Genomic DNA, 27,460 nt, shown 5'->3' with positions numbered 1-27,460 from the left:
CTTCTTAATGTAAACCCACCATAGTCTGCCGGCATTTTAAGCCTAACAGTTAAATCACGGGCATGCAATAGAGAACAAAGAGATAGTTCCCCTGGGTTTTACCTCTCTTATGTCCCTTAGAAATGAGTGGCTCAATTTCTCCAGGAGGAAGTGTGGGAGGGAAAACCTTTCAGACGTTTCTCAAGGATGTGACTCTACATCAAAGTTTGATTTTTATTATTGCTTTCCAAAACATTTGTGTAAAGAAAGAAGCAGTATGACTGTGAACTAAAGTGTAGTATTATAACATACTACACTTTAGGTTGGCCATAATAAGCTTACTCCAATTTAATGGATCTAAAGCATGAGAAATTTCATCATGAAGGCTAGTTTAATTCCACTTTAAACTAAAGTCTTATTTTAAGAAAAATCTCCCAAATCTTATCACCATTGCTTTTTTATTTCTTCTAACACATGAGGTCAAAATTCAAAATGATTCAGAGGTTCTCTTTCCTTTTGTGTTGGGATTATTAAGGATGGATCATTAATTCTTGGAGAGAGAACTTTAGATTTCTCTAGATATAGAATGGCAACACTGACTCACAGGAGACTGTTTGACTTGACTGAACCAATAGATGTACATTCAAACCTCCAATGAATAAAGCTGCTGTTAAAAATGACTCCAAGAATTTTCAAGACAAAAATGGGTTGGCGAGCAACCAAAGATTAATGCGACTCCAAAGAACCTGGAATAAATTTCCCTTGACAATGGGCCTGTAGCCATGCAATTTTTCAGGTCCTGAACACTTCTGCCATTGTTTGTGTTTGTGTTTGTCATGAAGTAATAGTCAGATATCTACATTCTGCCTAAAGCTATATTCATTGCAAGAATGGCATGGTATCTGGGAGCAAACAAGTAGTTCCATTGACTTCGGCAGTCAGGAAGGTGATGAAAATTAATTTTGAAGCCAATTGCAGGATAGCAGGAAGTAAGATGTAACTGCTACAGGAGATTTTAAATATACAAGTAAATTATTGCAGAACAAAGCCAGAAAAGCTTCATATATCTAAAGGTTTATCTAAATAAATATAAACATAAATGTTTACATCTAGAGGACTTAAGAGCACTGAACAAAATGTTTGGGCTGTTGTGAGGAAAATGCCCATTTCCGTAAGGAACAAAAACATTTGGAGATAGATGCAACACAGTGTTCTTTATTTGCAGGCAGTGATGCCTGGGCTCCTCACCAAAGGCATGCGGAAGACCCCCAAAGCCCACAAGGTTACAGGTTATGTATTAATTTATTTATTTATTCAATCCAGGAGCCAGGGTTGCTGAATGGGTTGGTTCCAGCTGCATAGTCACTGGTCCTTCTTCACCTGCTAAGGGTTTCTTGGCTGGGGAAAGGTCACTGTCACTTGGAAGGGTCATCTTCTTTAAACAAGGTTAATGTGTCCATCTTGCAAGGCCAGCACACTTAACAGCTGTTGGAGTAATGAGACTTGATAAGGGCCCTTCCACCTGGGTTTTAAAGAGGTTTTCTGCTGGTATGTTTTAACAAAAAGCCCACTGCCGATGTCCACCATTGGATCATTCCCGCATTTTCTGTCCATCGCTTTATATAGAGCTGCAATATTTTTATTCTGCTGATGAAGGAATCATATCTTGCAGATAAGCAACAAGGATTTCATCATCCAGGGCTGATTCTAATTTAGTTCCTGAAACACCTAGTGGAGGGCATGTAGGTTGCCCCACAATAACCTCATGAGACTTTAGCTGTAAGTTTCTATGAGGCGTGCATGCTCATTAAGGCTAATGGCAGGGCATCTGGCCAGAACAGATTACAGTTTTACCTTTTGGAGCAGTGTTTCTCAACCTTGGCAACTTTAAGATGTGTGGACTTCAACTCCCAGAATTCCCCAGCCAGCATAGGAAGGTTGAGAAACACTGTTTTGGAGGCTAGGGTAAGGATATCACACCTCATTATAAAAAGAAAATCAATCCCCAGGAAGTAGATAGGGAAGTTTAAGACATGTTATGCATTGCTTAGGGAGCTGGAGGGATTTCAAACATGTCACTTTGGTGCATCATACCTATCATGTCTATTTGGTAGGGGTTTACACTGTAGCCATGCTTCCCAGAAAAGCCACTGCTACTTTAAGGTGCTTTAGGGAGGTGTTATGCTCAAGTTCTCACATGGCTGGAAGTACTTTAGGGAGACTGAATTCAAAGTGCTGCACAACCCTATTGTTTTGCTTTTTGTTTCCAGAAGAATGTTGCTGTTTCAGCCTTTTGCCGCTAAAGATCAACAGTGGGATGAGGTGGGAAAGGCTATGAATGCTACAAAAATGATCTGAGGGCATCAAACAATCTAAAAATTTCAGACTGGCCATTCGTTGTTATGTATGAACCAGAGCATTATATGAAGAGAGGGTTATCTCTTAAAAATGGATTTCATATAATTATTTACATGATTTTAAATCAGCATGGAATTATTCACACATTTGAGATTTCCAATTTTGGAGTTGGTTTGATGGGGCACTACCATACAGCAACACGTAGGAATATTTTTACACCACTGAATGGGGGGTCTTGTGTTGCCATCCTCACAATACCCAGTATTCCTCATGAGGTAAACAAGTGCTTTTTCTGGCTCACCATAGGGCAAAGGAAAAAATCGGCACTCAGGCAGCAGCATAATTGTTCTCATGCTGCAGTTGTGTTTGCAATGAAGAAAATGAAGTCAGCTAATTTAAAAAGCACACTGAAATGGCGGCATGGAACCTGGGTTTCAGAGAAAGGCAATCTGAGGAGGGAAGAGGCTGGATGCTGTGAGAGTTCTTAGCTATAGGGAATTGCATAATTGGCTGATCCAGCATTAATGCTACAAAATTATCTTTGGAGCATTTTCTCAAACGCACAACTGCTGAGCTGGATGTTTATGGTTAAGTTAATGGCTGGATTCCCACAACACTAGGTCATAACTGGATTGGATAGTTTGTGGGTCAGCATGTTGTGGGAACTCAGCTAGTCAGAAGATGCAGCAATAATCTGACCCAGTTATTTCTGGATGGCTAATGTGGGACTGATGGACCCTCACCACCATTTAGCTGAACGCTGGCTTGATGCTGTATGCAAACCTGACTCAGACAACTAGCTATAGTTTGTTTGAGGTCAGCAAAATACAGTATAAAGCAATAATTCCAAAAGGACATCTGAAGTTGCTTTAATTACCATTTGTTATAACCTCTGAATAATAATTATCTTCTGACATAATAATAACTTGTCAAATTGCTCAGTCTTTGCTGTGTCTGGCAACAGAGATGTAATGAAAATCATCTGAAGAATGAATCAACTCACACAGCTTGGAGTTTCACTAATGCTTCAGCAGACTTTTCTAATTCCTTCAACTCAATCTAGCAGCAAAAGTGCACTAAACCAAGACCAAGTCAACCACATTATGTTTTAGCATGATGCCTGAACTCCACATTCCAACCCATTTTCTATCCTGAAGACCCAAGAAATTGCTAGAATCTGTTCCTGTTTACTCTCCAAACAGTGAGAAGAAAACATGAACTATGTTTCTGTTGGTTGATTGGCTTTGCACATCATGCCAAGTCAGTTTAATTCTTGTTTGTTAGGTAAGCCATAATTGTCAGGATTTACACATATGTTAAACTAGGGCTATCAGATCTGGGTTGCAAAAATCCAGAGCACCACTTGATGGAGGCAAAAAAGAGGAAGTTTTCTTTATCTCTTTTCCATCATTTAGTGGTTCTCCAGATTTTTAGAGCCAAGATCTGATAGTCCTAGCTAAGTCATAACTAATAATTTATAAAGCATAATGGCTGGATCCATATAACACAATGGTGGGCTTGTTTTATATTTATCTTGGACTGTCATGCTCTACAATTTTTATTACAATAAAGCTCTAATGGCTATGAAATCTCCATTATTAGTTTTCTTTAAAAATATTTTACAACTGCCTAGGACATAAACCATAGTTCTGATAAATTTGCATTACTTTGTTATAACAGACTCTAAATCTGTTGAAAATTAATGATGACTATGATGATGATGATGATGCAGAAGTGGGAAGAATAAAATTCATTCAGTGGCTGTTTGAAATTATGATGGCATGAAAAAAATGGCCTTATGAACTTTGCCCGAAATTACGACTGTTGCAGCACCCCCACAGGGCTCTCCAAAGGCTCTGAGAAGATAACTTAGCGTAAGCTTCCGAAGACAGCTTTCTGAAGAGAGCCACATGGAGGAAATGTTCGCTGGAGAAGCTGGGTCTGAAAAGGACTAGGCAAAGGCAGCCAGGCATTTTGCTTTGCCCACGATGGCTGGGAGAAAAAGGAGAAAGGTGGGTGGGGGGAACTAGGAGAGGAGGCAGCTGGGTGAATGAGTGTGGGCTGGGGAGGCTGGAGCTTGCTATGGTGGTCTCCCGCCAAGCGGCTGGGAAAGAACGGGTAGCCTTACATCATGCCACTGGGCTTGCCACCCCATAAGGCAGGGTGCAGGGCTTCCAAAAGGGCAGAGATGGGGGGAGATAGGTGGGGGAATGATAGGCAGGGGGGAGTTGAAGGCAGTGTTTGGGGCTGGGAGGGACCAAGTCAGGAATGGCTTGGACCTGGGTGGGTGCTCAGGCAAATGACAGGTAAAATTCACTTAACAATGACAAGGGGAATTGCTAGGATTGCCATCGCTAAGCAATGCCATCTTGCTGTACAACTGCATGGTTTAGGGATGGAAAATCCAGGCTCAATTACCATCGTTAAGTGAAGACAACCTATAGTCTCACCTTCATGTTTCTTTGTAGTAGCCCAGAAATGACGCTTAAACAAACAAGTCATCATAAAATGGTAACAACCAACACGAATAGAAAGAATAGAAAGACTAATATAGTTCCATCGTTATTTATGATATCAGAGGAATGAAGGAATTACTCTAAAGCAGAGTTTCTTGACTAGGGTTCTGCCAGAGATCATTAGGGGTTCCCTGGGAGATCACGATTTATTTTTAACATTATTTCAAATTCTGGCAACTTCACGTTAAAGAGGTAAGTTTCATTCTTCGTTTTTGGTTTAAGAACACTGTTAATGCATACAGTATATACAGGCCTACACATGAAACAACTATAATAATTTTGTAACTTCTGGCCTATATTTGAGCCTGAACGTGCAGGGGTTCCACGAGGCCTGAAAAATATTTTAAAGGTTCCTCCAGGGTCAAAAGGTTGAGAAAGGCTGCTCTAAAGTGTACACTTTCCTGGTACTGTGGGGTTCACTGGAACAGGATCTACTCAGATTATGGCTGCTGATTAAAAAGCCTTCTTCTAGCAGGTTGCCAACAAATCATTGAAATGAGCTGAAGGGTGGAAAGCCAGTATCCTCCAGGTACTGCCGAAGTACAACTCCCAGCATTCCTCATAGTAATGGGAATTATAGTTCAGTGTTACCTGGTTGGCCCACAGTTCACCATCTCTAGGGTTCTCCATTCCCAAGGCTCCTCCAAATCATCTCAACGTTTCACTGCATTCCATTCTTTACTCCGACTCTCAAATTATGCAAAGTGAAGGGGAGAAGACAGTCTTCTCTTTGAAAAGTCTAAGAAGTCAAGCCTTTTGGGGAGTATTATGGCTCTCTGCCAACAGAATGACGAATGAAAAGAGCAGACACAAGTGCAGAGAATTAAGAGGATGATTCTATAATTCTGAAATTATAGTCACTGGCACTTCGTTTTCTCCTCTGCTTTCCTAAAAAAGAAAAAGACAGCAGGAGCTACGCCCCCTTTGAACATCCGCTCAGTGGGTTGTGCCACCTCTGCGTCCATTTATAAATTTATCACCTCCCCAGGATCCCAAGTTGGGTTTGCTGCCTGAGGCAAGCACACACAAACACAAACACACGCACACACACACAAACCCCAGAGTAATTTTCTCTCTTGTTCTCATTTCTTTTAAAAAATGAATGTTTAGGAGCTAAGGAATCTTGACTGTCTAGCAGAGTTTTCTTGCTGGTGAACAGCACCCTTTAACAAATGGAAAAGACTTCAAGGTTTTCCTGTATGTATGTAGAGATGCATATGTGTGTATAACATAGGAAAAATTGACCTTCCCGCACTTTTTTAAAAGTTTGTTAAAACTATACATACATACACACACACACACACACACACACCAAGAGTTGGGGAAAGGAGGAGGTTCATATATAATCTGGAGTTGTTCAGCTTTGTTATATAAGGGGTTATAACAGGAGAGGAGAAAATGTGGCTTTCTGTATCTGCCGAATTACCATTCCCAGCATCCCTCATCATTGGCTTGGAACTGTAGTTAAGCATTATCTAGAGGACTACAGGCTCTCCAGCCCCATAGGTGTCTGCCTGCAGGAGAAGGAAAGGGGGACAAGTAATGCAATGCATGTGATGATGTCACAATGCAAATTCCTCCCCTAGCATAATTGCTACACAAGTATGAAAATCAGGATTAGTGTTATAACATCACAACAAATGTTTCAGCTTTTTGGTGTCATCATGATAAGGAACAGATGCCTGTGACCAGCCCTCCTGGGCTTTCTGATTTACAGTTTAATGATACTGAGTTTCAGATTAGAAGCACATTATATGCAAGCATTTATGGGTATATTTTTGTTCAGCAAATTACAAATTATATCCTGACTTGAACATGTGCTGGTGTTTCACTAGCCCTGCTGCTGGCTTCTTCAGAGCAGATCTGAAAGGAAACTTGGCAACAGATGTCACATCCTTATATACTGCCTGTGTTCAATGAAGCGGAATGCCTGTAAACCATTTGCTAATGCAGCAAACAGGTAGAAAATGTCAGCCTCCTGGTATAGTATAACAGATATTTCCATAGAATTATTAAAGAGGGAATTGAAATTTATAAACATCCTGATTATCTGTTATTACCTATCCAACAGTTAGAAACTAGCTGTGGGCATACCAGCCCACTGAACACAGGCTGTATATAATGACACGACATTTGTTGCCAAGTTCACTCTCAGATCTCCTTTTCAGATGCTAGGAGCATGGATACCTGAAAGGGTGTGTGGAGACATCCCTAGATCTAGGTGGCCCAAACACCCACAGCCACTTGGTCTTGGAAGGAGACGCAGAAGCCAAAGCTTAGCTGAACTGGATAAAATCCATGGTTCATTGGCTAGCAGACCTTCAGTTCAGCACATATTCACTATCATCAGCACATGGTATTAGCTGGAAATCATTTCACCACATCTAGCTTTCCCATGAGAATGGACATTACTGAGGAGCAGCTGACAGCTTATTACATTTTCACATCAGCATATGCTGAAAGTGGTGTAACAATCAAAATAACATTTCTGAGGTCTTCATTATTAGTATCTTTATTATTAATGTTTATGAACATCTGAAACTTCTCTCAGTGTCTTAATTTCTGGGACCAAGATACACCATGTTTTATGTTAAAATCTGATTAATTTTTGTGCATGTGACAGGAAGTTGCCTAGATGGAAGGTTTTCAGGATGGACTAGATGTATGTGAAATTGTCCTCATTTCTCTGCCAAGAAGAGATACTGCTGCTAAATTTGTGAAGAAATGTGTCAAAATGTAGTCAGTCTGGGTCAAGATATCAAATGAACTTAAAATCATAAAAACTTCAGTCACAATGCTATAACCATCATCTTGCAGAAGATCTTTTATATGGTCCACAGGATAATATACACATTCCCTCCTTATCTATCTATAAATAGAAAGGACAGTACTGCTTATTTTCCATGGCAGCACAGACTTCCATAATAAAAGTGATTTCACAATTAAAATATCAGTGTTATTTATCCCATGAGGTTCTGTTTAAATATATCAGCAAAATAACATAGATCCAAACAATATTGAAGATGCACACATATTATAAGTGATATAAAAATCCAGGAAGAATGCACACTCTTTGAATCCCCATAAATTTTGAGATGTACCAAAAATTTTTTTTATGACAGATGTCAAGCTAAACATTAAAATAATTTATAAAACACTTTATAAGCACTAATGATTTATTAGCACCACAACTTAGAACAGCTATAGAAAAAGAAATCCACTGTTATACCAATCGTGATTGGAGCCCTCAGAGCAATACCTAAAGGACTCCCTCAATATCTGGAAATAACTGAATTTATCAGACCTGAATACCTTAATTTTACGAAAAAACCACCCTGCTTGGAACTGCCCATATTCTTAGACATTACTTTAATAATTCTTAGGTCCTTGGTTAAGACCTGAGTTATTAAGTTTCCATCAGCCTCAGACTGTGAATCTAACTGTAGATCACCCACATAATAATTTATTAAACTTGTATGTTGCCTGAATCTCAATGACTCTGGGAGGCTCACAACAATTAAACAAAAATTACAGTAAAATCAATAAAAAATAAAAATAAGTGCAATGAAGCAAGAGATCTCACTCTCCTTCACCAAAGGCCTGGGTGAAGAGCCAAGTCTTCATGGCTGTTCAGAACAACAGCAGATTGGGGGCCAGCTGGATCTTTGGTGGTGGGGGGACTCATTCCGGAAGGCAGATGCTGCTACAGAGAAGGCAAGCTTGCAGAGTCCCAATAGATGACACTGTTTCATCGAAGAAACCTGGAATGTGCCAAACCTACAAGATCGAATCAGCTAGGCAGATGCTATGGGAGACAGGTGGTCCCTCAAGTAACCAGGTCCTATGCCATGTAGGGCTTTACAGGTAACAACCAGCACCTTCAATCACACCCAGAAAACTGGTAAACTCAGCTCACAAAGCAGAGGTGTTAATGAGGAATGCCCATTACTGCTCATGCCACTGCATTCTGGACCAGGTGGTCTTCAAGGGGAACTCCATATGCAGCATGTTGCAGTAGTCAAGCTGCAAGGTAACTAAGGCATGAATGACTGTCTGACGAGCCACCTGATCTAGGAAAAGGTACAACTGGTGCACCAGATGGAGTTGTGCAAAGGCCTTCCTGGTCACAGCTGACACCTGCTGTTCATGAAGAAACTGTGAGTTCAGGAAGACCCCAGATTTGTACCAACCTTGAAGTTATATTACCCCATCCAAGGTCAAAGATGGAATATCCCACACATACATTTGCATACACATACACATTCACAAACCCACACACACACACTCCCATTACCAAGATATAAATTCATTCTATACATATGAAACTGACTTCCCTTTCCATATCAGTTAGTCTCTAAACAGCAGAATTTCCTATGCTACAGTATTCCAATGCAGAGCCGCAAAATTAAAGAGAAAAAATGTCAAAATTAAAGATTAAATATACATAAGATGTAAAGGTCATAGGGCCTGGTTGTCTGAGGGATCACCTGTCTCTAGTTGCTTCTGCCCACCCCGTATGTTCAGGCAGAGTGGATACCCTCCAGGTCCCCTCAACTGAACATTGTCATCTTGGGAACCGAGGAAGCGTCTCCTCTTTCTCGCAGCCTGTGTCCTCTGGAATAGCATCTCCCCAGAGATATGCATGGTTCCCACTCTCCAAGTGTTCTGGAAGCCCCTTAAGACCTGGTTCTGCTCCCAGGCCTGAGGGTAGGGAATATGTGGAGGCCCTGTTGTGTTTTCTGAATGTTATTGTTGTTTTCTTGTTCAGGAAGTTTTCATTTATTTATTAAATTTCGTCACTGCCATCTCCCCCAAAAAAGGTTACATTTTATTATGTTTTTAACTGTGTTTTAATTATATATTTGATATTTTGTAAGCTGCCCAGAGCCTTTTGAGAGTTGGTCAGTCTTAATAAAGCTAATAAATGAATAAACATTGCTGATGTTATATGCAGAATGGCCCAAATCATCAATATCTGTTTCAAAATCAATTTCCAGGTTTTTCTCAACTTTAATAGAAGCAGTCCAATTAGTTTTTTTCCCCTTTCAGATGCACATTTTGATTCTATTCTGATATGGAATATTCTCAAATATTCTTACTCTTCAGCTTCTCAACCAAAACTTCTTTAAACAAATAAACAAATCTACCACAGGGATATACAGGTGGTCCTCATTTAATGACCACTTATTCAGCAATTGTTTGAAGTTACGATGGCACTGAATGAGGGGGACTTACGTCACAGCTTCCCCATAGTCACATGATCATGATTCAGGTGCTTAGTAACCAGCTTGCAATTACAATGTTGCAGTGTCCCATGGTCACATGATCGCCACTTGCTACCTTCACTGCCAGCTTCTGATAAGCAAAGTCAATGGGGAAGCCAGAAGTGAAGGTAAAGTGTGATGTCATGTGACCATGGATGCTGCAACCATGTGGGATTCACCTAATGATGGCAACTGAGACCGTAAGGACCTCTACGTGGTAGTTGTGAGATAGATACAGTAAAAACAGCTGTCAAACTGTGCTTCATACACTTTCTATATATGATATATATAGAAAGGCTGCAGAGAAGTTGTGAATACCTAGACTTGGCCCAGCATTTGATTTAATTTTTCTGACAATGGAAATCAGAAACACGATCAGGACTCAATCATCACGGCTGAAAAGATTTAAAAAGCTGTTGCTTCGCATTTTTCACAATACAGACAAGCTATTATCTATTCGTTTTCTCTAAAACTTTATCCATTTGGAAATGTACATATTCCATTTTTCAATGACCTGACCTAATGCCCATGATATTCATCGTTCAGGGCTGATTTTGTCATTAAAACATAACTTATAATATGTACCTTGATTTGTAAAACAAAACAGATTTATTAAGCAGCCCACTAATTTTCAAGTGGGCCATAGAAAAGAAAATCATCTTTTCTTGGATGGGAAGGGAACCGTCATCACAGCTAATCAACAGGCATCACTCATCTGTTATTACCTCTTTGTCCTTGGGTGAGTGACTTCCTTATGCATCAAAGTGCACAAAAATTCCTACAACAATATATAATATTGCTGAAATATCTGAGAGTCATAATTCTTCATAGCAGCCTTTTTACATTGAGAGATAGATGGATTAAAATGCATGACCTGATTACTGTATATGACCAGTACTTTTGTAGTAGCATTTTAGCATGAAACTCAAAACAGTTACATCCTGATTGATTTTTAGATGCCACCAGCTCTTAGCAAACATTCAGTAGCCAACTGAAATGGGAAACTTTTATATCTATTCCTGACTTGATGGCACTTTCTAATTCATCAAATATATCATTTTACCCAGTATATTTGAGAAACTTCGAATTTATTCATTTTCTAATGGAGTTTATTTTTTGTGAAGAAAAAGACTGTCTATGGATAGACTACATGATAACAATTGCTAATCCTGGGAATGGCATTACTTTTCCATGATGGGAACTGCACATATAAGCCCTAAGTATCACTAGGCTGAAAAGTTCCCAAGGCGAAGATGCACCATGATAGCTTGTTAAGATTCCTTGTCCTTATAGCAGGCCCCAAAACTCTTTTCAAGATTCAGTGGTGTTTTGTATCTTTGGTGTTCCATGGATAAAATTTCCATATGGAGTGGAAAGACAAGAAGAGGTCCTTCCCTACCATAAAGCCATTCTGTTTCTTGCTCCTCATAATAGCAGGACTTCTCCCATCAATCTTGCTATCATACCCAAAAGGTCAAAAAGATTCAATACAGTTATGGTCTCCTCTGCCTCTTCCATCGCAGAGGCTGAAGGCCCTGATGAGGCTGAAGTTGTCAGCCTCAAAACCTAGCAGGCAATCAATTACCTGAAGCAGACCAGGGACATTGAACAGGAACAGGTAAGAGCTGATTCAAATAATGAGGGCCAGATCCTAGTCCCAGGACCCACTGGCAACTTTGAAGGAGAGATCAAAGATGATATCTCAGCTACAACAAGGACAATGCCCCTAATTGAGCTGCATGTGATCCCTCCCCCTCCTCCTCCCCCTCCCCCTCCCCTCTCCCTTCCCATGTCTTCCTAACCCTTTTAGACCTAGTCTAAGAATTTTATTGTTCCTGTTGTTATGTTTTCTTGCTGAAGCATGACATAGTCATGAATCATGCCAGTCCAGAGACTGTACATTTGGGGGGATGAGCCACATTAGACAAAGAGGGTCCAAATTCCTCATTACCTGAGCTGTTTGCCCCACATCTGAATCAGTTATTCTTTCTGACTTGTCCTTTTTGATTTTTCCAGGGCCTGCACATTTTCCAATATACCATTCAATTGATTCAGTCTAAAGCCCAGCCATCAGTTATAATATTCAAAAAATGAGAAAACTAGCCAATGCAGTAATTATTTTTCCACACTTTTATATCTGTTTTGTGACTAGAACAATGACTAATTATGCTAATAACCTTTTTTCTGTCCCTTTTTTTTATCAGGGTTCTTTCCTAAGCTGAAGAATAGGAGACAATCTTAACAATGAATTCATTACTCGAAAATCCTTGGTCTCTTCTTTCTTGATTGTTCACCCATCTGTACCCCCTGCAAGATGAAAAGCGACAAGGATAATTACAGCCAGATTTAATTTCACTGCCTCCTTTCTTTACCACATCTCTTCACAGCTTTTCGAACTCCCTCCTAACCTTTTTGTTCATGTGTTCTTTTTCTTTCTAAATTTATCTCTCTGTACTAATCCAGGTTAGGAACTCTGGAGTAAGACTGGGAAAGTTTAGAACAACAAAACTGTAAAACCCAAATGAATATAAATTCAAATTTGTTTTGGAGGGAGAGTCTTACCCCAAGGGCTACTTTAGACTTAGCCAAGGCCATGAATGTGCTCAGTGGGGATTTGGAGTCTTTCTTTTATTTGTTTGATTGACAGATTCCAATTGCTAAATCACAGAATTCTATTTCTTTGTTTTCTCCCTCTCTCTCTCTCTCTTTCACACACACACACGTGCACCACGAGTCATTGTATCATTTATTTGAAGCAAACAAGTTTTTTTTTCATCTTTAAGAACATAGTAAAAAGTAGGGATGGGCAAATATATCCGTTTCAGTTTGTCTCCATTTCTCATCTTTCCACAGCTAATTTCAGATTGTTCAGTTAAAGATAACAAACAAATAAATCATTGAACAAATCAACCCAGAGTTCTTGATAGAGGCACAAATGACCAGGTTCAAATAATCCTACTTTGGACACATTATGTGAAGACCCAGCTCTCTGGGAAAGGCTCTACTGCTGAAAAAGGTAGAAGGAAAGAGAAGAGGATGGCCAGCTACAAGGTGGATGCCAGCTCAGTTACAGTAGCTATGGGTGCACCATTAGAAGACCTGAAAAACAAGATTAGGAACAGATCGTTATGGAGAAAATCTGTTTATGTGGTTGCTAAGAGTCAACTGACTTGATGGCACATAATCAATCAATCAATTTAAGAGCTTCACATTTTAAAGTATCCTTGTGCATATTTTTCCAAAATTACCATTTTCATTTCCAATTTTGCCTAATGCGCAAACGTCTTATTGGCAAAATACTTTTTAAAATTTGGAGACAAGAATTTCAAAGATAATGGACTTTCAGTTAATGTTTAGGGTCAAAAAAAGAAAAAACAGCCAAAATTGCTTTCAGAAGCAAACTAAATGCATTTCTGCCCCAGCCCTAGCAAAAAGGCATATACATTTGATGTTGCAGTATAAATGCTCAAGAATGACATGTAGTTTTTGATACTTCTCCAAGTTTCAAAGTGGATTGTCTTATAGAATAGGATGGAGATGGTCTTTGAGAAAATGACTCTGCTATAGTTCTTGATACCAGTATGGATCTCCTAAACATGGTGAAGACCCCTTTTTAGAGCCTTCTGCTGAACTTAAAACATCTAAATATAGGTGTCCTGCACAAGCCATAAAGTTGTCACATGTGTCATGACATCAGCACACAAATGATGCAAATTATGAACTCTGTGTCAGATATGTCATTCATAATGAAGTCATAACATATGTATCACCACTTGCTCCCAACACCAGGTATGCTCATGCACCCAACATAATTAGCTTGTCCCTGCATTTGTATCCCTATCTCCTAGATGCATTTTGCCTTTGTGGGAATAACTGAAGAGACGTTCTCTTCACTAAACTCCATTGCTTCACTTTGAACATATTTTGGACATGTTTTTGTTTTAAGGAAACTTCATCTGTTTCTCCTTGAGTCCTGTGGAAAAGACAGAAAACACATGGTGATAGGTTTCCCCTCACCAATGTTCCCCCCAAAGTCAGAATATATAACATGTATATATTATGCATAATAGGAAATGTTTGTAAGCATCATTGTTATTTCTAGCCTCCAAGTACCTGTACTAACTCTGAAATTCATCATCTGAAGAACAGCTCTGACATTTCTCAGTGGGAGCACCAATGTAAATATGAGCTGACAGATGTCCATAATTTCAATATTATGTTAGTCAAGCTCCTGTCTGTCAACAATCAACAGCTCTTTTTCTTAAAGGTGCATAGCGACCTCTTTCACACTGAATGACCTCTAAGCATCTCTAGCTGGCAAAGCAGCCCACAAACATCTGATAGTAAGGCCTGCTTAAACCTTTCTCCCCATTTCTAAAGGAAATACAGTCATAGCTCACTAAGGTCAGAGTCTTGTGCAATAAGGCACATGGATTTTGATTTAAGCATTAAAGGTTCTCTTGAGAATCAAATGGTTATCAGCTTCTGGGCGAAGTTCTGTGGCTGACTAGGCATCTCCAAAGGAGTGGAAACAGTGCTCTGGCAGTGATTTCTGGAGAAGTCTTTCTGGATAAAGGAGAGACTGAGAGATCTCCCACCTGCATGCTGCTTCTCATGAGAAGACTGCAGGATGGAAGTCTTATGGTTTTCTCATGAGTAGAGCAGCAGAGGGTCAAGGGGTCAAGTCAGGGGTCAAGGGAGAAATAGCTTGCTCACACACCCAAGCACAGACTTTTAAAGGACACTAAGTTCAACCAAACCCTCACTTTCTTAATCACTTTTGGATATGATCAATTTACAGTTGAAAAGAGGTCTTTGAAAACAGCAGGACAAAGAAAACAACCTCTGGGTGAGTTAGGCTTCTTTCTGAATAACAGAAAGTAAAACAAAGAGGAAATAATACTTTTAAAAGGCTTTAGAACAACAGCAAAGACCTTAACAAGATTTTGACCAAGAAAGTTATAAATGGATGAAGGGGATTGTATAAATTTGAAAGATTAATATTTTAGTGAGAGTGCTTTTGGTGTTATTTGGAATTAATCAAATAAGCAACATAAGGAATGTTGATTGTCTGACATCAAAGGGAAAAGATAATTTGTGGAATTTACAAAACAAGGAGATAAGTGTAACAGGAGATGGGCTGTGTCATTAAAACTACAAAAAGACAGATTGGACAAAAGCCTTAAGGGTATAGAGAAGGCAAAAGAGGGGGTGGGGGAAGCCTGCCTTTTATTTTCATCTTTTTAACTGACTTACCTTTACTTCTGGATTATAAATATAAGAATAGGAACCACCAGAAAAGCTGCAAAGCATGGTGAGGGAAGAAGAGGGTTGTTAGAATAACCAACAGAAAAAGGAATTACTCCAGAATTATTACCAAAAATGTTTGAAGAAATGAGAAAGCAGGTATCTGAGTCTGTCAAATCTGTTAAAAGTGAGCTGGTTGCTTTTGAAGTGAGAATGGAAGAAAGTTTGTAAAGATGAAAGAGGAGATGAAAGAAGAAGTTACCCCCAAAAAATATTGAAGAATCTATAGGGCAATTTATATGGGAGAAGTGAAACAAATTAATGACAAAGTGGAAATTTTAAAAAGTAAAACAAAAATAATAAACAGCAAGATGGAAAAGGATTTAGACAATCTGATGTTACTGGAATTGAGAGAAAAAGAATTCTGCTTGAGATTCTGAGCAGTTCCAGAGGATCCTGGAGAAGACACCAGAGAAAAGGCTGTACAATATTTAACAAACTTTCTGGAATGGGATGAAGATGATATAGAGGTAGAAGTTGACAAAGTCTATAGTATCATTACAAGATTTGCAAAATTAAGAAATGTACCAAGGAATATTCTTGTGTACTTTGTCAGAATTAAGACCAGAGATCAAGTTTTGCAGCAGCATTTTACTACCAGACTGAAGATTAATAATGCAGATCTGATTGTATTTAAAGAAATCCCAATCAGAATACTGCACAAATGAAAAGAGTACTTTGTTTTTTACTGACAAGTTCTAACAGAGAAAGATAGCATTTCAATGGGATAAACTGGAAGGAGTGATTTTCACTTTTGAACAACAGAGGTTCACACTGAAATCAGTCCAAAAAGCAAGGGAATTTCTAAAAAAATTTAAAGGGGATAGGAAGAAATGCAAATGGAATTGTCAAAGGGCACTAAGCAACAGACTCGATAAGAAACTGATGAGGAAACCACCATTTTGGGCACTACAGGTATTGACTTTTCTAAATTTTTGATATAAATGTGGTTTTTAAATGCGTAATGTGGACTATAAATGGAGCAAATTATTTCAGTATTTTTTTAAAAAATTGAAACATATATTAGAAAAAAGGGTACAAAATATTTGATCTGCAAAAATTTGGGTGAAGAATTTATTTCAGCAGGAGTCAAAAAGAGAAATGGAGTTGTTTTGTATATAAACCCCCAATTACAACCAGAACTTATATTGACTGATGATTATGGCACATATGTGGGGGTTGAAGCTACTCTTCATGGGACCAAGACTTTGATAATGGGAATTTATTCTCCAAACAAGGATAAAGTAACATTTTATAAAGGTTTAACAATAAATTAATGGATTTACCATATGAAAATTGGTGTTTAATGGGAAACTGGAAGGGAGTAATCTGTCCACAAAAAGATAGAACTACTGAGGAAGACATTAAAATGACACAAGGTAAATTACCAAAAAATGTTTTTATTTTGACATGATGGACAATGTAGAGCTTGTAGATGCATGGAGATATTAAAATATTAAAATATTTTAAAATGTTTTTTAGATATAAAAATTCTTAAATATCCAAAACATATCAGTTCTTGAAAGATCTGTTTTTCAGAAAAATAAGTCAAAAGAATATAATTATTTTTCTGAAAGACAGATCTTTCTCAAGAATTGGCATGTTTTAGATATCTAAGAATTTGGTTACCAGTGTTCACAAAGTGGAGATACTGCCAAAGACCTTTTCAGACCACAACCCAATGACTTTAGCATTTAAAAGGAAATGAGTTTTTTCAGATGGAGATTAAATGAAACATTGTTGCAGAAAGAAACAGTAATGGAAAATTGCAAAAAGAAGTTGAAATAATTTTTTGACAACGATCTTAATAAGGATGGTTTGGGATGCAAGTAAAGTTTTTGTGAGGGGATATTTTATACAACATAATAGCAGGCTCAAAAAAGACAAGAGAAAACACAAGCAATTTTAGATGAGATAAAAATGAAAGAAGAATTAAAGTAATCCCCAGAATAGAAAACTTTTTCACAACAAGTTAAACTCTTACAATGGTAATTGTCCATGTTAACAGTAAGAGAAATAGAAGTAAAAATGAACTATGCAAAACAAAAGAATTTTGAATTTGCAAATACGCCAGGAAAATGAGGAAAGAAAAAGAGAAAATAATATGAAAACACTTCAAAGATGCAAAAAGTATTTAATCAATATTATTCTAAATTCTATAAAGGAGAAGTTTCCCTGGTAAAAGTTGATGAATATTTAAAGAAACAAAATTTACCAAAGATTACAGAAAAACAGAAACAATTAATGAATGGACCTGTAACAATAAGGGAAGTGTGTGCCTTTCATAAAAAGGCAAAAATAGGGAAAGTGCCTGGACCAGATGGTTTACCAGCCTCTTATAAATATTGTGAATATGAATTATTACAACCATTACAAAAAATGATGAATACTCTTTTACAGACTGAAAAGACACCAGCCAGTTGGATAGAGGCTAATATGGCATTAATATCTAAAGAAGGTCAAGATTTGACTTCACCAAAAAATTACCACCCGATATAATTATCAAATAATGATTTATGTTATTTAGAATGATTTTAGCTGAGAGGATGAAAATGGTTTTACAGGACTTTATTCATGAAGATCATTGTGGGCTTTTACCCAAAAGACAGTTGAGATGTAATATTAGAAATGCATTGGACATTTTGGAATACCTAGAACAACATAATGAAAAACAAGCTGCATTGTTTTGATGCAGAAAAGGCCTCTGACAATTTGAACTGGACTTTATTGTTTAAAAATTTGGAGGATATGGACTTTGGTGAAAATTTTATTAAATGGGAAATATCAATTCATAGTTCACAAAAGGCACAGATAATTGTAAATGGAGAATTAACAAAACCTTGTGAGGTACTGAAAAGGGAGAAGACAAGGATATCTCCTGTCATCACTGTTATTCATATTAATGACATAAGACAAGATGAGAGAATTGCTGGTGTGAGAATTAAAAGGGAAAAATATAAATTATGGCTGTTTGCTGATGACTTGGTGATAATTTTGGAAGACCCTTTGGATGGAATAGAAATATTAATGGAAAAACTAAAGTATTTTGGTGCATTAGCTGGTTTTAAAATGAACAGCCAAAAGATGAAAATGTTAACAAAAGATACTAAAATAGAAACCTAAATGAAATTGTTGGAAAAAGTCATTTTAAGATTAAGAAAAAAGTAAAATATTCGGGTATTACTCTGACTAATACGAATTATATGTTATTTCAGAACACTTATGTTAAGGCATGGAATTAAATTAAGAAGGACATGTGAAGATGGGAGACACTATAATTGTTACTGTTGGGGAGAATCTCTGCTATAAAAATGAATGCATTGCCTAGAATAATATTTTTGTTTCAAACAATACCTATTTTGACAACTGATGTACCATTTAAGCAATGGCAGAAAGATATATGTAGGGTTGTATGGCAAAGGAAAAAGCCAAGGGTTAAATGTAAAGTTCTCCAAGATGCAAAGGAACAAGGAGGATTGGGATTGCCTGACTTAAAACTGTATTTTGCAGGTAGCTGTTTGGTTTGGATGAAAGTGTGGGTGCTGCTGAGAAATAAAAGAATTTTAGAATTTAAAAACAACAGTCTTTATTGCCGTCATTAACCAGCAGAAGGAAATTAGTACTGAAATATCCAAAACATCCAAAACCAAACTGACAACATCAGGGCAATGAGGCTATGTATATACAACAGCAGCAGAAAAAGATTATAATTAGCAATCTAGGTAATGTGAACTTTAAAATAGCAATATAAAATGCAAGTAAAATACATATACATATACATACTTACATACATACATATATACATACATACACATTTGTCTGTCTGTCTGTCTGTCTATCTATCTATACATTCGTATTTGTAAATAAAACATTAAAATTATCCAAAAGGGATTTAAATATTATAAGCTTCTCTTACAGACACCTGTAAAACCTGCTGACACGGCAAGTACACACCAAAGCATAAAAAGGGAGTTAAAAAGTAGCCAAGGGTTAATGCTGAGCCTGAGCCATTACTGGCTATCCATACTCAGGCAGGTTCAATTGATCTTAATTATTCTTTGCCTAATTCTGCTTGCAGCCATGCAAAACCTGGGAACCTTGGGTTGATATCAGAAAGTAAATTTTAGAATTAGAAGGGCACTATCTGAGGTTTGGATGGCATGGTTTTCTATAGTATAATTAAGTTAAGGTTAATGTAGATTTTAAAAATCACTACGTCAGAAGTGCCACATTGAGAATATGGAATAGATAGAAACTCAGACTGTGTCTCAAAATGCCTTTATGAGTCTCAGCACAAAAAGCATTTTATAGGAAGGGAACAGCAGGTAAAAAGAAATGGTTAACCTATTGAGAATTGTTAGAACAAGAACATGGAGAATATGACATGAAATCAAGAGAACAATTGGTCGCTGAGGGATTCAGTTTTTAATGGTTTTCCTATGCATAGCTATGGGAAAGATTCAAGGTAGATGATTGGACATTTGGAATTGAGCAAATCATAGACAAAATCTGAAGTTGAATTATGTACAAATGATGAACATGTAATTGCCAAAATATATAAACTTTGGCTGAGATTTGAAAAGGAGGACAAACTAGTGAAAGAGTATATGAACATTAGGCTAAGTATTTTGGACATAACATATTGTTGGAACAGTGGGAAAATGTGTGGTTGAAAGGATTGAAATTCACATTGTTATAACCTTAAAAAGGACTTTTACAGAATGATGTACCATTGGTATATGATTCCCAAAAAAATTATCTGTAAAAATATACCTCAAATTTATGTTGGAAATGTGGACAACATGAAGGGTCATTTTATTATGTTTGGTGGACTTGTAAAAAATCCAGAAAATTTTGGGTTCAAATACATATACTGATACAAAGAATTTTAAAGACTAAGAGTCAACTGAAACCAGAACTTTTTGTTGGGATTAATGGACAGACAACTAGAAAAAAGCCATTATATATATATATATATATATATATAAATAAATAAATATATATGAGATAAAGATTATTTTTATATATGATCACTGCTGCAAGACAACTATATGCACAAAAATGGAAAGATTCTGAAATACCCACAATGGAGGAATGGTTGGTGAAGACGACGGAATTAGCAAATTAGCAGAGATGGAAAAATTAACTTGTTTGCTTAGAGAAAGATCTATTGCCACATTTATTAGCGACTGGAAATGCCTTTTGGATTTTCTGCTGAAAAAAGGAAACAAAGAACTGATGATTTATGGATTTGATTATTAGAAAGGGTAGATTATGGAAAGAATAAAACTTTGATGTAACCTTAGAGAGAATGGGTAAAACATAAATGTACTTATAACTGCTGTTAAGAAGATCAGAAGCACTTCTTTATTATTCTTTCTTTATTCTTTCTCTTTCCTTCTTTCCTATCTTTATTTCTTTTTCCACTTTTTTATTACTTTTCTCTATCTCTTATCTTTAACTTAAAGTCTGTATTGTTTTTACTTGGTGGAGAAACTTAGATAGATAGATAGATAGATAGATAGATAGATAGATAGATAGATAGATAGATAGATAGATTGGAAGTTTCTCCACCAAGTAAAAATATTATATATATATATATATATATATATATATATATATATACACACACACACACACACATACATACATACATACATACATCATACATACATACATACATACACACACACATACATACACACACACACACACACATATACACAAACACACACACACATACACATACACATAGACATACACACATACATACATACATACATTCAAATGGTTATCTTAGGAATTGCTGATAACTGTTCAACTCTCTGTGTTTTGCACAGTGGAATATCTCAATGAATAAACGTAGCTAGAACTGTGTATTATTAATGGGCACAGTATTGGAGCACTGCATGATCATCATGATTAAGCTTGATATGAGGTCTCCTCTAACTTTTTTCTTTTGCCAGAGCTTGAGCATGAAAGGATGTCAGGAGGGAATAGGGCATGGGCAGTCCCATTGGTATGCAAAGAATGCAGCTGCAATGTACTTGCAATGCTGAATTGTGGGAGTCATCAGGTCCACCTAAGTTAGTGCACAGACTGCATCTCTTCCATTCTAATCAGGAGAGTCTCACAATTAGGACTGGTTTTGTTCAATTCAGTCTTGCTGTTGTAAAACTTAGCTCTGACTTTATATAGTCCATTTTCATCCTTGTTTCCTCCCTAACCAATACACAATATTGTTTGGCAATCAGGCCATCTTATAGCTGAATTTCTTGATCAAAAGAAAATATTGTATTTATTTTTTAAAAAAATCAAATTTATACACTGCCCATCTCACTATGCAAGTGCCTCTGGGAAGCTTACAAATAAAAGGTCATAAAAACCATTATAAAAAGTACAAAACATACAATGAGAAAAGAGAAAAGTTAAAAGTTAAAAGACAGAGAGAGCTTCCTCAACCACCAGCCACCCCCAGGGCTGCCTACCACTACTGGATCCCCAAGCCAGATGGCATGGCCAGGTCTTAATGCTCTTTTAGAAAGTCCTTTGGTGCAGCTCTGCTCTAATGTAGGCTAACTGAATATATGAACCTTCTTCCAAATGTTTTAATAGAAGTCCCAAGAAAAAATTAGAAAGAACTTTCAGTAGCTGCCACTAAAATAGTCCATTTTAACCTTAGAATACTTCAGTAGTCTAGTTTTTATTTTTATGGGACCCCATTAATGGCAATATTTCTAGATAAACATAATTAAACATTTTAATAAGGCTATTATTTACCTGAAATGTAGCATCACTTTTCAAACAGTAACATGAAATTTCTTTTTAAAAAAATATTTTTTATTTAAAGAACTTTTTTAAAAGTTAAAAGATAAACATGAAACAATACAGAAAAATGTAAGAAAGAAAAAAGATAAAGAAAAAAAGTGTTGAAAACAATAGAAAGCAAAGAGAAAGAAAAGGGAAAGGAAAGAAAATACTTGGAAGAAATATTTTTAGTTCCCACAGTTTCTCTTTTGTACCTTCTGCTCAGCCCAAATGACCACATACAACTGCCTGATTGTAAAAGCATTTTAGGCAGTGCTGCCAAACAGGAGGTGTCCATCAGGAAAGTCCTGGCATGTTGTGAGTACAGAGCATTTTAAAAGTTAAAAAAAAAGTAAAATAATAAAAATATCAATATTCCTTGGTCACCTAGAATATGTAATAAAATTAAGTAGAATCTCTCTGCCATATAGCCTGAGAATGTACTTATATTCAGCTAACATTTTCTGAGGATTTTTTTTTAATCAAGGAAAGACAAACAGGAACAGATTTTGTTCGATCTTGGTGAGTGTGTCCCTGCAAAGACCAACTGGAGCTGAATGCCTAAATTCAGACACCTTTATTTTATTTGACAATTCTACCTAACTTTTCACCAGTTACTCACTTTCTGATAACTTCCTATTTGTACTACTGAATTTCATTACACATGGAGGTGCCTTTGACAATATTCTGGAAAATTCACTACGTTCAAAACAGGTGTACTACTTAGACATAGTAGTATAATTATATTATGACAGTACTTTGCTATCTTCATTGGCTGACCTCACGACCAATTCAAAATCCTGGTATTAACCCATAAAGCCTTAAATTGCTCCTAATTTTTATCTTGCCTAGGCTCATCCTTCTGTTTCACTATCCACAGCATGAAGATGCATCACTAACCACTGCTAGAGGACACAGCCTGATGATCTCACATTTGTTTCGTTCCCAGCAAGCTGTGGAGGCAACCTAAATCTCTTTTTAGCTGTTCCCATTTTGAATAAGTGTTTTTCCCCTACTCCCAACACAAGCCTCACTGGACAAATTATTTCATTGATGATGTTGGTGATATAGCGGATCAGGGGCTGGGATCTGCACAGAGCCTATTGCACACTTTAGGCTGCCACAAACATGCCACCTCCCCTCCAGTCACTGGACACTACTCTCTATGGCTATTTTGGTTTGAACTAGACATCTGATATATCTTCTGATATACCTGACTACACATATATACACAGGTTTAGTGCTTTTCTGGAAGAGCACTAGTCCTGTTTTTTAAACATACGTGTAGTGGCCTTTTAAAAGTACTAGACCTGCCTTTAAACAGATTCTGACTGCTGTATGCTGCTGATTTTGTCATCAATGCATGCATTATAGGAATTCCACTGCTTCTGTTGACAAAGGGTTTGTGTGACTGTATTTTTTACTGTTTTTACTACTTGGAGAGGGGGTGCCATTTAGATACTCTAGGTTAAATTCCATTCATTTCTGACTGCAGCCACCTACTGACATTTCCTTGAGCACTCTCAGTTTGAGATGTATGATTGCTGGAGGAAAATTAAGAAAAGTTCCGTTACCCCTTTCAGCATGAGTGATAGACCAGTGGAGTGCAGGAGGAATTTGGGTGAAATGGCATCACATTCTCCCAGTGTACTTCTCTCCTGCTTTATCCCCCATTCCTGCTCTCCACTAGCCTGCCAGACTGCTGTTTTTGGACATAGGTTTAGCAGTCTTCCCGCAAATTGCTAGACCTGTCTTCAGAAAGAGCCAGAATGGCAGGTCACTGGTTTGGAAAACTTCCATACCAGCCACCTATCACTCAGGCTCCTTGAAAAGTAGTTGAAGTCTCCATCCCAAGCACCAACCCAGAACTGCCCACTTTCACCCCACCACATATGAAGGATAGTGATTGGTGGTTGTTTTTCCTGCTGGTGGATGGCATGGGGGGGGGAGGCGGGGAGGGAAACACAGCAGAACCAACTTGTCTTGTATGAAAGACTGTAAGAATAGAACTGATCCCCAGTCTCTTCACTGAGGCATAAGAGAGCATAGTACATGTTTCTGCCAACTCAAGGATGGGAAAAATGAACATTAACACAGTTATGATGAAGAGCCAACTATGTATGTATGTATGAATGTATGTAGGTATGTATATATATTCTGTAGTTTTATTTTTTGTAGACTAACAAATGCACATCATCCAGAGAATGCTTGTTATACAGTAGGACAGTATAAAACTGTAAAGGACCCTAAACTAAAACCAAAAAACCAAAAAAACCAAAAATGGCTTATAAATATTTTAAGTAAAGGTGTAGGTTTGATATATATCACTGCCATCAGTCAGCTGTATCCAGGCTTGGTTAAAGTAGATATGTTGTAATCAGTAAGACAAATGAACTTTCATTGATTTCTCTAAGTCTACCAGAGAAAGACTATGGCTGGCCAACTTTAGATCTAGGACAGCATTAAGTTATTTTAATGTAACAACTATGCTTATTCAGCTGTTTTAAGAGTTACTGTATATACTCTGATGGGAACTTCTGGGTACTGAAAAGCAAGATACAGATACGTGTAATTTACCATGTTCCATTAGGAAGCCCAGTTCCACTTTTAATTAAGCAACGATCCATTATATGGAAAGGTTTTCTAAAAAAAGGATTGGGAACATTCTCATATGTTGCTTCATAGAAAAATAGAAACAAGCTGCAAGCCTAAGCCTATGTTCTAAGCATGGTTGGAACAACTGGGATACTAATCCTGAAATTAATTACTATGCCATGTTTAATTGAAACCATTGTTGTGTACATACAGGTTGTGGGCAATACCTGTCAAAAGGTCCAAAACACACATTTTATAAATCAATTTAGTGATTTAGGTCCTGTCTTTTCATAGATGTGCTCATGAAAGGGGAGATAAGGAAGGTGTCAATGGCTATAATACTGACACTATGGTATCAGTAAAACATCAAAGCATTAAATAAGCAAATAATATTGATTAGAAAACATTAGAGGCTTGCATGAAATGGAAAATGTATTTAAGTTCATGCTTAGAACAAAACTGCCCAACTTGAAACATTGCATCAGAACATTCTGAGTTGACTGCAGTTTGACAGAACAAAATTCAGAATGTTTCAAGTATTCCTACTGCAGGAAAGAATGGAAACTTGCTCCCTTGGGTTTAACCCTTGTACCACAAGAATAAGTGGGGTAGCAGTCAATGCTGACTGCTACCAACTTAATAGATTTTCATCTTGCAGAAAAGTTGGCTAAAACCTTTTTTTCAATGAAAATTAAAACAACAACTCTCATAGGATAAAGCAGATTATTTGGGCCCCTCTGGTATTCTTAGAGAAGAGAATTGTTAGTCTTTCCTGAGATGCTCAGCTAACAGAAAGAGAACAAAGAGAGCTAATTTTTCATCTATATTATTTAAATTGTTACCTACTAGAGCAATTAACACAGGCACTTAATATTTACCAGCTATAGAAAAAAACAAGAGATGACAGCCAGTCCATATAAATTGTCCTTTTTAAAAATATTTTTATTGTTTAAAAAATTGTTAAAATCACTGCACCTGTAGCAAAGCATGTATGCTTAATTGCTGCTTCTTCCTATTCAACCTCAGCTAACAACAGCGAGGAAATGACTAGTCACTTGTGGAGTCCTTGGTGCTCTCTGAGCTGAGTTGTTTGTTTATGGAAGTTTCATTACCCAACTAAGTAACATTAGTGTGAGTGAGTGTGGGGTTTGCTCCCTGTTTATATACAGTAGCTTGCCCTGCCAGTTGCCCTGCCAGTCACTTCTGCAGTACTGACGAGGCTGAAATAAAAATTCTGAAATAAAATCAGTCCAATATCAAACCACTCTTGATATTTCAAACCAAATATCAAAAAGATCAAATATCAAAAAGACCAAATATCAAAAAATATCAAATACCAAATACCAAATACCAAATATCAAATATCAAACTATTTTTTTTTATTTTGGATATATCAAACCAAACCATTTTTTAACATCACTAGTTATTGCTTTAAAAAAAAACTTCACTATAGGAAAATTATAGCCAACATGGCTAGATAGTAGTTTACATGTGTATTGTGCTATACTTTATTTTGCAGACATGTAATGTAAAGTAAGAGGCAGTGTGGTGCAGTGGTTAAGGCACCAGGCTAGAAACTGGGAAACCATGAGTTCTAGTCCCACCTTAGGCACAAAGCCAGCTGGGTGACCTTGGGCCAGTCACTCTCTCTCAGCCCTAGGAAGGAGGCAATGGCAAACCACTTCTGAAAAACCTTGCCAAGAAAACTGCAGGAACTTTTCCAGGCAGTTGCCAGGGGTCAAGACTGACTTGAAGAAACACACACACACTCACACACACACGCAAAGTGTTTGTACATGCATACTGTGCTTCACATAAATGCTGTTAATGCAGCTGAGGCTGTGAAAATGTAATGACAATCAGTCTGGCTGATTTGTAAGCTTTGATGTGCATGTGCTCTCTGTGCATGCCCTTTGAAGTACATGCTCTGTGCATGCTGTTTTGGTTGGTTTGTCATATTTTGACATTTATTTGCACTCTGTGGTTGCTTTGTTATCATACATTGGCCAGTCCTGCTATACATTAGATTAATTAATGCTAGCAAGAATACATTTTATAGGCCTGCTTTTCTAGAAGAAGCTATGTTGGAACTCCCGATAACTCTGATTATGCAGCTTTTTTAAAAAACAAGCGCAATATTTATATATATCCCAGAGTTAAAAGAGAGGATGTAACCGGATGCATTGTATCTATAGTTTTGTATATAGATCTGTATTTTTAACCATATGGAGTAGAAGTTATTACTCAATTTGCAGGTATAATTTTGCAGTACACAGAGAATCTGAGCAGGAGACAAAGGTGAAGAACATCCTACCCAGTTTATTTGCCATTAGATGATTTCTGATTTGAATCACAAGCAGGAGTATGTTACTGAATTAACTTTCTCCAATGTTTTAATTTGAATAAGTTCCAGCCCAGTTAACCGGAAGAGCTAAACAGATACTTAACACTTTATAGATGTGATTATTGCTCTTATTTAACATCTTAATCTTTATAATGTTTCTCTTCTTCCTCGGCATCTCCACGCTGACAAAAACTGGGAAAAAAATAGTTTATCTTAATAAAAGATTTCCACTGAATCATTCTGCATTTCTTTCTTGGAGACTGAAATAAAGATCTATAACTTTTAATCCA

This window comes from Candoia aspera, chromosome 4 (assembly GCF_035149785.1).
Source record: "Candoia aspera isolate rCanAsp1 chromosome 4, rCanAsp1.hap2, whole genome shotgun sequence".
In the NCBI taxonomy this organism is placed as follows: domain Eukaryota; kingdom Metazoa; phylum Chordata; class Lepidosauria; order Squamata; family Boidae; genus Candoia; species Candoia aspera.
Note: the sequence above shows the minus strand (reverse complement) of the source record.